The sequence below is a fragment of the Monodon monoceros genome, unplaced genomic scaffold (genome assembly GCF_005190385.1).
Source record: "Monodon monoceros isolate NGI ecotype Baffin Bay Population unplaced genomic scaffold, NGI_Narwhal_1 Super_Scaffold_22, whole genome shotgun sequence".
NCBI classification, from domain to species: domain Eukaryota; kingdom Metazoa; phylum Chordata; class Mammalia; order Artiodactyla; family Monodontidae; genus Monodon; species Monodon monoceros.
The window spans coordinates 61965381-61977747 of record NW_021703779.1 but is presented as its reverse complement, the minus strand read 5'-3'; positions in this window follow the sequence as shown (position 1 = coordinate 61977747).

The following is a 12367-nucleotide window of genomic DNA, read 5'->3' as shown; positions in this document are numbered from 1 at the left end:
AAATAGACTTTAAAATAAAGAATGTTACAAGAGACAAAGTAGGACACTACATAATGATCAAGGGATCGATCCAAGAAGAAGATATAACAATTATAAATATATATGCACCCAACAAAGGAGCACCTCACTACATAAGTCAACTGCTAACAGCTATAAAAGAGGAAATCGACAGTAACACAATAATAGCGGGGGAAGTTAACGCCTCGCTTACACCAATGGACAGATCATCCAAACAGAAAATTAATAAGGAAACACAAGCATTAAATGGCACAGTAGACCAGATAGATTTAATTGATATTTATAGGACATTCCATCCAAAAACAGCAGATTACACTTTCTTCTCAAGTGCGCATGGGACATTCTCCAGGATAGATCACATCTTGGGTCACAAATCAAGCCTCAGTCAATTTAAGAAAACTGAAATCATATCAAGCATCTTTTCTGTCCACAATGCTATGAGATTAGAAATCAATTACAGGGGAAAGAAACATAAAAAAACACAAACACAAGGAGGCTAAACAGTATGTTACTAAATAACCAGGAGATCACTGAAGAAATCAAAGAGGAAATCAAAAAATACCTAGAGCCAAATTACAATGAAAACACGACAATCCAAAACCTGTGGGATGCAGCAAAAGCAGTTCTAAGAGGGAAGTTTATAGCAATACAAGCCTACCTCAAGAAACAAGAAAAATCTCAAATAAACAATCTAAACTTACACCTAAAGGAACTAGAAAAAGAAGAACAAATAACCCAAAGTCAGTAGAAGGAAAGAAATCATAAAGATCAGAGCAGAAATGAATGAAACAGAAACAAAGAAAACAATAGCAAAGATCAATAAAACTAAAAGCTGGTTCTTTGAGAAGATAAACAATATTGATAAACCATTAGCCAGACTCATCAAGAAAAAGAGGGATAGGACTCAAACAATAAAATCAGAAATGAAAAAGGAGAAGTTACAACAGACATCACAGAAATACAAAGCATCCTAAGAGACTAGTACAAGCAACTCTACGCCAATAAAGTGGACAAGCTGGAAGAAATGAACAAATTCTTAGAAAGGTATAACCTTCCAAGACTGAACCAGGAAGAAATAGAAAATATGAACAGACCAATCACAAGTAATGAAATAGAAACTGTGATTAAAAATCTTCCAACAAAGAAAAGCCCGGGATCAGATGGCTTCACAGCCGAATTCTATCAAACATTTAGAGAAGAGCTAACACCCATCCTTCTCAAAATCTTCCAAAAATTTGCAGAGGAAGGAACACTCCCAAACTCATTCTATAAGGCCTCCATCACCCTGATACCAAAACCAGACAAAGATACTACAATAAAAGAAAATTACAGACCAATATCACTGTTGAATATAGATGCAAAAATCCTCAACAAAACACTAGCAAACAGAGTCCAACAACACATTAAAAGGATCATACACCATGATCAAGTGGGATTATCCCAGGGATGCAAGGATTCTTCAGTATTTGCAAGTCAATCAATGTGATACACCATATTAACAAATTGAAGAATAAAAACCATATGATCATCTCAATAGATGCAGGAAAAGCTTTTGACAAAATTCAACACCAATTTATGATAAAAACTCTCCAGAAAGTGGGCATAGAGGGAACCTACCTCAATATAATAAAGGCCATATATGACAAATCCACAGCAAACATCATTCTCAATGGTGAAAAACTGAAAGCATATCCTCTAAGACCAGTAACAAGACAAGGATGTCCACCCTCACCACTATTATTCAACATAGTTAGGGAAATCCTAGCCACGGCAATCAGAAAAGAAAAATAAATAAAAGGAATACAAATTGGAAAAGGAGAAGTAAAACGGTCACTGTTTGCAGATGACATGATACTATACATAGAGAATCCTAAAGATGCCACCAGAAAACTACTAGAGCTAATCAATAAACTTGGTAAATTTGTAGGATACAAAATTAATGCACAGAAATCTCTTGCATTCCTATACACTAATGATGAAAAATCTGAAAGAGAAATTAAGGAAACACTCCCATTTACCATTGCAACAAAAAGAATAAAATACCTAGGAATAAACCTACCTAGGGAGACAAAAGACCTGTATGCAGAAAACTATAAGACACTGATGAAAGAAATTAAATATGATACAAACAGATGGAGACATATACCATGTTTTTGGGTTGGAAGAATCAATATTGTGAAAATGACTATACTACACAAAGCAATCTACAGATTCAATGCAATCCCTATTAAACTACCACTGGCATTTTTCACGAAACTAGGACAGAAAATCTTAAAATTTGTATGGAGACACAAAAGACCCCAAATAGCCAAATCAGTCTTGAGGGGAAAAAAACGGAGTTGGAGAAATTAGACTCCCTGACTTCAGCCTATATTACAAAGCTACAGTAATCAAGATAATATGGTACTGGTACAAAAACATAAACATAGATCAATGGAAAAGGATAGAAAGCCCAGAGATAAACCCATGCACCTATGGTTAACTATTCTATGAGAAAGGAGGCAAGAATATACAATGGAGAAAAGACAGTCTCTTCAATAAGTGGTGCTGGGAAAACTGGACAGCTACATGTAAAAGAATGAAATTAGAACACTCCCTAACACCATACACAAAAATAAACTCAAAATGGATTAGAGGCCTAAATGTAAGACGAGACACTATAAAACTCTTAGCGGAAAACATAGGAAGAACACTCTTTGACATAAATCACAGTAAGATCTTTTTTATCCACCTCCTCAAGTAATGGAAATAAAAACAAAAATAAACAAATGGGACCTAATGAAACTTAAAAGCCTTTGCCAAGCAAAGGAAACTACAAACAAGACGAGAAAACAATCCTCAGAATGGGAGAAAATATTTGCAAACGAATCAATGGACAAAGGATTAATCTCCAAAATATATAAACAGCACATGCAGCTCAATATTTATAAAACAAACAACCCAATCAAAAAATGGGCAGAAGACCGAAATAGACATTTCTCCAAAGAAGAAATACAGATGGCCAAGAAACACATGAAAAGCTGCTGAACATCACTAATTATTAGAGAAATGGAAATCAAAACTACAATGAGGTATCACCTACACCAGTTACAATGGGCATCATCAGAAAATCTACAAATAACAAATGCTGGAGAGGGTGTGGAGAAAAGGGAACCCTCTTGCTCTTTTGGTGGGAACATAAATTGATACAGCCTCTATGGAGAACAATATGGTGGTTCCTTAAAAAACAGAATTACCATATGACCCAGCAATCCCACTACTGGGCATATACCCAGAGAAAACCATAATTCAAAAAGACACATGCACTCCAATGTTCATTGCAGCACTGTTTACAATAGCCAGGTCATGGAAGCAACCTAAATTCTCATCGACAGATGAGATGTGGTACATATATACAATGGAATATTACTCAGCCATAAGAAGGAACGAATTTGGGTCATTTGTAGAGACGTGGATGAATCTAGAGACTGTCATACAGAGTGAAGTAAGTCAGAAAGAGAGTAACATTATCGTATATTAACGCATATATGTGGGACCTTGAAAAATGGTACAGATGAACCGGCTTGCGGGGCAGAAATTGAGACACAGATGTAGAGAACAAACGTATGGACACCAAGGGGGGAAAGCGGCGGGGGGGTGGTGGTGGTGGTGTGATGAATTGGGAGATTGGGATTGACATATAAAATGTATAACTAATAAGAGCTTGCTGTATAAAAAATAAACATAATAAAATTCATAAATTCAAAAAAACAAAAAAAGTCATAAGATCATGAAGATAACAACAACAGCAAAACTCAACTGGCAAAATTCTCAGAGACTTTTAGTCTTTCATGGTGAAAACCTTTCCCATTGGTGCTTCTCAACCTCAGGTCTATCCCTTTTGGTAAACATCAACTGTTTCCTTTTGAAATAATCACTGGGTGACCTATGTGCTTAGATGAAGGCATGTAAGAACCAGCATTACTTAAGGGTGCCGTATCATATTATTGCCAAGGACTTATTAAAGCACTTAAAGAAAATGAAAAGTTACTAATTCCTTTCACAGCGAGCTCCTGGGAGACAAAGACTCTAAGGACCATGGGTTACAGCCTGGAGATTTTGTCTATTGGACAAGATATCAAATAAAGGACTCTTAACCAAATTGGAAGAGACCATATCAGATATTACTAACAAATCTGTGCTGCAAAACTTAAAAGGAGTAAGCTCTTGGATTCACATTGCTCACCTTAAAAAGCCTCCTCTCCTAAATGGACTGCAACTCCTGTTTCTGACACCCAGCTTTGACTAACTAAAACCAGCACTACCAGACCAGGAGGAGAAGATGAAATCCGAAGTAAATAGATGACCCAAGATGCTGGACCAGGTCTTGATAATCGCTCACGTTTGCTTATGAACCAAATGTATTTATTTCTTGGGCTCAATCATTTGAAAATTTGAAAAATCAATCCAATTGCTGGGCTTGTGGCCAATTACCCATGTCCAGAACTTCTGGATTACACTGGCGGGTTTAACCTCTTCAGGGTTCAGACTGGCTAGACCTTAGGCATTTTATCTTAGAAGAAAGAAATTCTAGTACCATGCAAGCCACCAATGATATCACTAAGTGGGACCCTCTTACCTGGTTAATTAATGACACCTGTTCTGAACCTGGCCATAAATACTCCTTTTCACTAGATGTTACCCAATCCCAACCAGAGCAGTATGCTAAGGCTAAACCTAAAAATGTAACAACCCGTCTTTTTGGTGGCATTATTCCCCAGTTATGGGATGAATATATCTGATGCCAGCCTATGGCAACCTGAATAGGAGGGACCCTCTCTGATGGGGACAAACCAATCATACCAAAGATAATCAACCTAGCAATACTTATAAGTTATGGTGGATGCCACCTGAAAGTTGTCAGTATACTATAGCTTTGAGGACCAGTGATTGGTTTGGAACTAATTGGTTAAGAGGACCAGGGATATACTGGGTAGCTTCTAATGGGATCCAATGGATTTGTGGAACAAGTTTTTGGCCTTGGTTTTCCTCAGGTTGGTTAGGGAGATGCACAATTGTTTTCCCTTGGGTTCAAGGTCACTTACCGGTAACCCTGGAAATAGCCCCTGCCAATCTGCCTTTAATGTGGGCACACTGAGGTTTGATTAGTTTTTCAGTGATATGATCATTTGGTCGTGATATCTGTTCCTGCGCATGGAATAGAAGATATCATTACTCACATAGAAGCTTTACTAAAAATTACTCAGCAAGCTTTGAATGATAGTAATTAAGCCATTAGCTTGCTCAATTCAGAAGTCTCCATGATGAGAAAAGTGGTCCTACAGAATTGCATAGCCCTTGATATTCTAACTGCTTCTCAAGGGGGAATTGTGCTATAATACATACTGAATGCTGTGTCTTTATACCTGACAAATTTTCTAATGTAACCCATTCTTAATACATATGAAGACTCAAATTTCTGGTCTGAATAATCCTCTTCCCAGTTTAGGGGAAATACTAGGAAAATGGTTTGGTTTAGGAGGATCTTGGCTTAAAACTTTACTAATAATGTTGTTTACTCCACCTGGCAATTTTAATTACAGTTTGTCTAACTTGTAAGGTGATAGTTTCTTGCCTTTTATGCCATATATGACCTACTCCTACTAAGATAATGATGTCTAAACAAGTTGAAATTATTGATTACATCTATAGTTCTTTATAAAATAATGGACATGCACAATGCATATGCGAGGCAAAACTGGCATAAATCTTATTGGACAACCTGGAATTGACCTTCAGTCCTTGCCGAACATCCTATTAGTATAACCAACCCCCTTCCCAAAAATAGAGAACCAGGCTACTAGGTCCCAGCCATCAAGGGACATGATGAACCCAGGGCAGGTAAGCAACCTGCATTGAGGGACGAAATAATTGATCACCTTATGCTTTATATCAAAAGATTTATGATAAAAAGGGGGAGATTGATGAAATAAAAATTCATAATTTAAGGCAACTCTCTAAAAATTTAAACATAAAAAGTTTCTCTGCACTTCGGCCTCCTCTCTCCCTTCTGCTGTGCATTGTGTATCTGCATTATGCATTGACCAGACCTCCCCCATGGCAGAAATACCTGCTCCACCATATAGAGCAATATACTCCCAGTGCTAGCAAGATCATTCCTTAGGAGATAACATTCCTTCTTAATCCTGCAAGGGGTCAGGATGACCCATTACTTTGTAAGTGCAATTCTAGATTGTGTACACTGTCAATACATACTGTGATATATAACCTTCTGTCTCAAAAATGTATATAACTGTTCTTTGACCTCTAATGGGCAGAACAGTTCTCAGGGCTCTCTGGGTTATAATCTGTCTCCTGGGTTATAATCCTCAGGTTGGCTCTAATACAATTTTCCATCTCTTTCATAGATGGACTATTGATTAATTTTTCATCAACACATTATTTTTTAAGGCTGTAGCCGGTTACTTTGTAAGAGTCTGGAGATGAGCTCACAGCAAGTTTGAGTGTAATATAACCATTTCCAAAGAGGGTTTTATTTTATTCTGTAATAAAATTTTAAGTGATTTGTCAAGAAAATATCCAAACCCAAATAAAAATTTGTCTCTTGTTCTACAGTTGGATCATGTATGCTAAGACATTTTCCCACTATGGACAACAAAAATAAAGTATCTTTGGGACTTTCCTGGCGGTCCAGTGGTTAAGACCCTGCTCTTCCAATGCAGGGGGCGCAGGTTTGATCCCTGGTTGGGGAACTAAGATCCCATATGCCACGTGACACAACCAAAAAAATAAAAATAAAAACAAGTAAAAAATTAAAATAAATAATGAAGGGAAAAAAAAGAAAAAAGTCTCTTTAAAATGACATTTCAATAGCTGATGTTGCCAAACTAATTAATATAAAAAAGGGGTTTGAAAGGGAGAAAACCTTTTTAAAAATATGAGTTACTTGGTATTATATTAAGGGGAAAATACTTTTCCCCCAAATTATGAATCTGTATCTTATTAATACAAACATTTTTAATATTACTCCTTTATTTTAGAATGAATAATGCTTATAAGTATAACTAAGTCTCAAGTATAAAGGGGCTGATTATCTGCCTGGAATATAATTTGAGCCTTTCTTCCACTCCCAACTTATCATTTAGAAATTTCATTGTATTAATAACAGAAGTTAGGCAACTAAAGGAACAAGGTATAATTCAAATAAGCAAATTCTGTTCTTTATTAGTTGCCCTTGAGAAAGTTTGAAAATGGAGTTGAGGGGAAGCAAAACCATAATGCTTATACTCATCAATTTATTTAATAGTGTTCTCTTTCTTCTCTATTAGCAAAGCAGTTGAATAAAGCTTTATGTACTTACTCAAAGAGACTAAATCTCGGTATGTTAAATGGTTTGCTCCATGTTGGTTTAACATGCACACACATGAACATATAAAACAAACCAAATAAATACTTAAGAACTTGATGTAGAGAGAAGATTCCTTCCCCAAAAAGAAGCTTCTGGTAAGATGAAGTAGACATACTTTTCCCTATTCTTCTCACTATTCATTCTTATAAATAAGAACCCTGGACACTATATATAAAATAAGAATATGAAAGGTGGAGAGAAGGCAGACAGCTAGGGTCCTTGGGACCAAAAGGAAGAGATGTTTATAAGTTCTGTGGGGTTACTCTTTGCCTAATATATCCTAGACTTGGAACTGAAGAAGGTAGAAACCTCAAATTGCCAATTACTGCTGTAAAAGGCCCAATAAATCCTGGTTTCCCTAGCAACAGATCAGGAAAGGAGCATCTTAACAAGGCAGAAAACTTTTATATAATAATGGCTGTACTCCAGTCAAACATTACAGAAAAGAACTGTGGCTCCTCACCCCTATCCATACCAGAAAAATCCAGGTGGGTACCACAGAATTCCCATGAGGTTGTAGCAGAGCATCACAACATTCATGCGTGGGTGATGTTCAAGAGGTCCAAGTAGATAACTTGGACTCTCATCCCCCTTCGTCAGCAATGAAACCATTCATCCCCACGATATCAATGGAGACCACGTAGAAACTGTAGACTTCAGCCCCATGCAGCACAACATTTTTTTACCTACTGGGGAAATATCAAAGGAGAAGTGGAGAGTAAGGAACTTCACTATCACCTAATGGTACCAAAGCACCCCCATTACAGTATCACTGGAGACTGTGAGGGAAGCCAGAATTCTGATTCTTGCCCAGCAGTAAAAATAAGCAAATAAGCTCCCATCCTTAGGTGGTAATGAGGTCAAGTGGGGAATCTAGAATTCTACTTACACCTGGAGGTAACAAGGTGGTGATACTCTTTACCCTGCCAAAGCACTGTCAGAGAAAACCAGATGAAGCAGAAGATTTAAATAACACCCAGAGTCTAATAACATAATATTAAAATTTTCAGGTTTCAACTGAAAGTCACTTATACCAAGAACAAGGAGGATCTTAAACTGAATGAAAAAAGAAAATTGAAGTGTGTCAACACTGAGATGATAGAGATGATAAAATTATTTGAAAATGATTTTCAATCAACTTTTATAAAAAAGCATCAGTGAGGAATTACAAACACAACTGAAACAAAAACAGAAAGTCTCATTAAGGATTTAGAAAGCACCAGCAAGGAAATAGAAGAAATAAAAAAGACCAAATGAAATTTTAGAAGTAAAGCATAGAGTCAGTAAAAATTTAAAAGCTCAATAGGTGGGCTCAAGAGATTGGAGAGAACAGGTAAAAAATTTATGAACTGAAGAGGCAGCATTAAAAATTGCACAAACTATGATAAGAAACAAAAAGCAGAGAATGACATCCCTCATAAATGTATATGCAAAAGTACTCAACAATATATTAGTAAACAGAATTCAAAAATATATAAAAAGGATATAAACCATGACCAAGTGAGATTTCTTCCATCTATGTAAGGCTAGTTCAACATTCGAAAGTCAAAAAATGTAAACTCTCACATTAACAGAGTAGAGAAGAAAAATCATATGATTATATCAATAGATGCAGAAGAAAACACTTGGCAAAATCCACCAGCCATTCATGATAGAAACTCTCAGAAAGCTAGGAATAGAGAAGGACTTTCTCAATTTGATTAAAAAAAAATTTAAAAATCCACTACAGCCAACATCATTCTTTTTTTTTTTGTATTTTTTAAAACATCTTTATTGGAGTATAATTGCTTTATAATGGTGTGTTAGTTTCTGCTTCATAACAAAGTGAATCAGTTATACATATGCATATGTTCCCATATCTCTTCCCTCTTGCGTCTATCTCCCTCCCACCCTCCCTATCCCACCCCTCTAGGTGGTCACAAAGCACCAAGCTGATCTCCCTGTGCTATGCAGCTGCTTCCCGCTAACTATCTATTTTACATCTGGTAGTGTACATATGTCGATGCCACTCTCTCACTTGGTCACAGCTTACCCTTCTCCCTCCCCATATCCTCAAGTCCATTCTCTAGTAGGTCTGTGTCTTTATTCCCGTCTTGCCCCTAGGTTCTTCATGACCATATTTTTTCTTAGATTCCATATATATGTGTTAGCATACGGTATTTATTTTTCTCTTTCTGACTTACTTCACTCTGTATGACAGGCTCTAGGTCCATCCACCTCACTACAAATAACTCAATTTTGTTTCTTTTTATGGCTGAGTAATATTCCATTGTATATATGTGCCACATCTTCTTTTTTTTTTTGACTGTTTCAAATCTTTATTTCCGTTTGAATGTAGCCCAAGCCTCAGTACTTTCATCTAAGAAGAAAGTATCATGTCAGATTGTATTACAAACTAAAATTTTATAAGTCCTAAAAAAAATTCCAAGTTTTACCCAATTTCCAATCCCCACAGCTCCAGCCCCACAAGAAATTCATACAATTATTTAAAACAAATTATAATTCAATAGGAATAAATTATTCAAAATAATACATCTAAAGAAATTTTCTAGAATCTTGTGCAATAATAGGGTTAGTTAGATAAATCATGTACCTGTATTTAGCTTAGTTTAAATTTTAAACAATTTTAAGAATAGCTGTTACAGAATTTATAGTGAAAGAGGCACCTCAAGAATTGGAGGCAAAGGTTAATCTTAGTTGCTCTGTCTAAACTGTGCTTTATGGTCCTATTTAGCATTTTATATATATATTTATTTATTAACATCTTTATTGGAGTATAATTGCTTTACAATGGTGTGTTAGTTTCTGCTTTGTAACAAAGTGAATCAGTTATACATATACACATGTTCCCATATCTCTTCCCTCCTGCGTCTCCCACCCTCCCTCTCTCACCCCACTAGGCAGTCACAAACCACCTAGCTGATCTCCCTGTGCTACGTGGCTGCTTCCCACTAGCTATCCACTTTACGCTTGGTAGTGTATATATGTCCATACCACTCTCTCACCTCATCACAGCCTACCCCTCCCCCTCCCCATATCCTCAAGTCCATGCTCTAGTAGGTCTGTGTTTTTATTCCTGTCTTACCCATAGGTTCTTAATGACCTTTTTTTTCCCCTTAGATTCCATATATATGTGTTAGCATAAGATATTTGTTTTTCTCTTTCTGACTTACTTCACTCTGTATGACAGACTCTAGGTCCATCCACCTCACTACAAATAACTCAATTTCGTTTCTTTTTATGGCTGAGTAATATTCCATTGTATATGTGTGCCACATCTTCTTTATCCATTCGTCTGTTGATGGACACTTAGGTTGCTTCCATGTCCTGGCTATTGTAAATAGAGCTGCAATGAACATTTTGGTACATGACTCTTTTTGAATTATGGTTTTCTCAGGGTATATGCCCAGTAGTGGGATTGCTGGGTCGTACTAGAACAAAAAATTTCACAATTTGTATGTAAACACATAAGACTCCGAATGGACTGTACTACAAAGCTACAGTTATCAAGACAGTATGGTACTGGCACAAAAACAGAAATATAGATCAATGGAACAGGATAGAAAGCCCTGAGATAAACCCATGCACATATGGTCACCTTATCTTTGATAAAGGAGGCAAGAATATACAGTGGAGAAAAGACAGCCTGTTCAATAAGTGGTGCTGGGAAAACTGGACACCTACATGTAAAAGTATGAAATTAGAACACTTCCTAACACCACACACAAAAATAAGCTCAAAATGGATAAAAGACCTAAATGTAAGGCCAGACAATATCAAATTCTTAGAGGAAAACATAGGTAAAACACTCTATGATATAAATCACAGCAAGATCCTTTTTGACCCACCTCCTAGAGAAATGGAAATAAAAACAAAAACAAACAATTGGGACCTAATGAAACTTAAAAGCTTTTGCACAGCAAAGGAAACCATAAACAAGACCAAAAGACAACCCTCAGAATGGGAGAAAATATTTGCAAATGTAGCAACCGACAAAGCATTAATCTCCAAAATTTACAAGCAGCTCATGCAGCTCAGTATCTAAAAAACAACCCAATCCAAAACTGGGCAGAAGACCTAAATAGTCATTTCTCCAAAGAAGATATACAGATTGCCAACAAACACATGAAAGAATGCTCAACATCATTAATCATTAGAGAAACACAAATCAAAACTACAATGAGATATCACCTCACACCAATCTGAATGGCCATCATCAAAAAAATCTACAAATAATAAATGCTGGACAGGGTGTGGGGAAAAGGGAACCCTCTTGCACTGTTTGTGGGAATGTAAACTGATACAGTCACTATGGAGAACCGTATGGAGGTTCCTTAAAAAACTAAAAAAAAAAAAGGAGTATTAAACATGAACAAGTTTAGACCTAACGGTTTGGAAAATTCTCATTCTCTCCTAAAGGCAAACTATGTTGAAGTTTAGAAATGGTTTCCAAGTAACAATCAAACCCAGGGTCCTGCCAGAAAAATACTGTATGCTCTCAAGGTGAAGCTGAAGTTATAGCTCTAAAATCCTTTGTTAAGGCATCAAAAAGATACAATGTTCTGCTTTAGAATATTAAGTTGGACAAAAATAGCACTTTAGAGTTTAAGGGTGTACCTACGAGTATCTTCATCAAACAAGAGTATCAAAGAAACATAAAAACTTTATTATACAACCCTCCTGACATAAGACCAGGGTGAAGAAGGGTTTAATTGGAAGAAATTCAGGGTGTGGTGTTTATTCATAGGAGACCAAAATGATTTTAAAAGAATTACATTTCCAGACATACCACCAACTTTCACTGACAGGGACAAAAACACTACAAAAAGGAAAAAAGGACTTGTTGAACCTCCGAAACCTACTAGCAGGGAGCAAACCACAAAAGCTACGTAGTTGAAAATATAGCTTACCTAGCAAATCAAAGGAAGGATGACTCAAAGT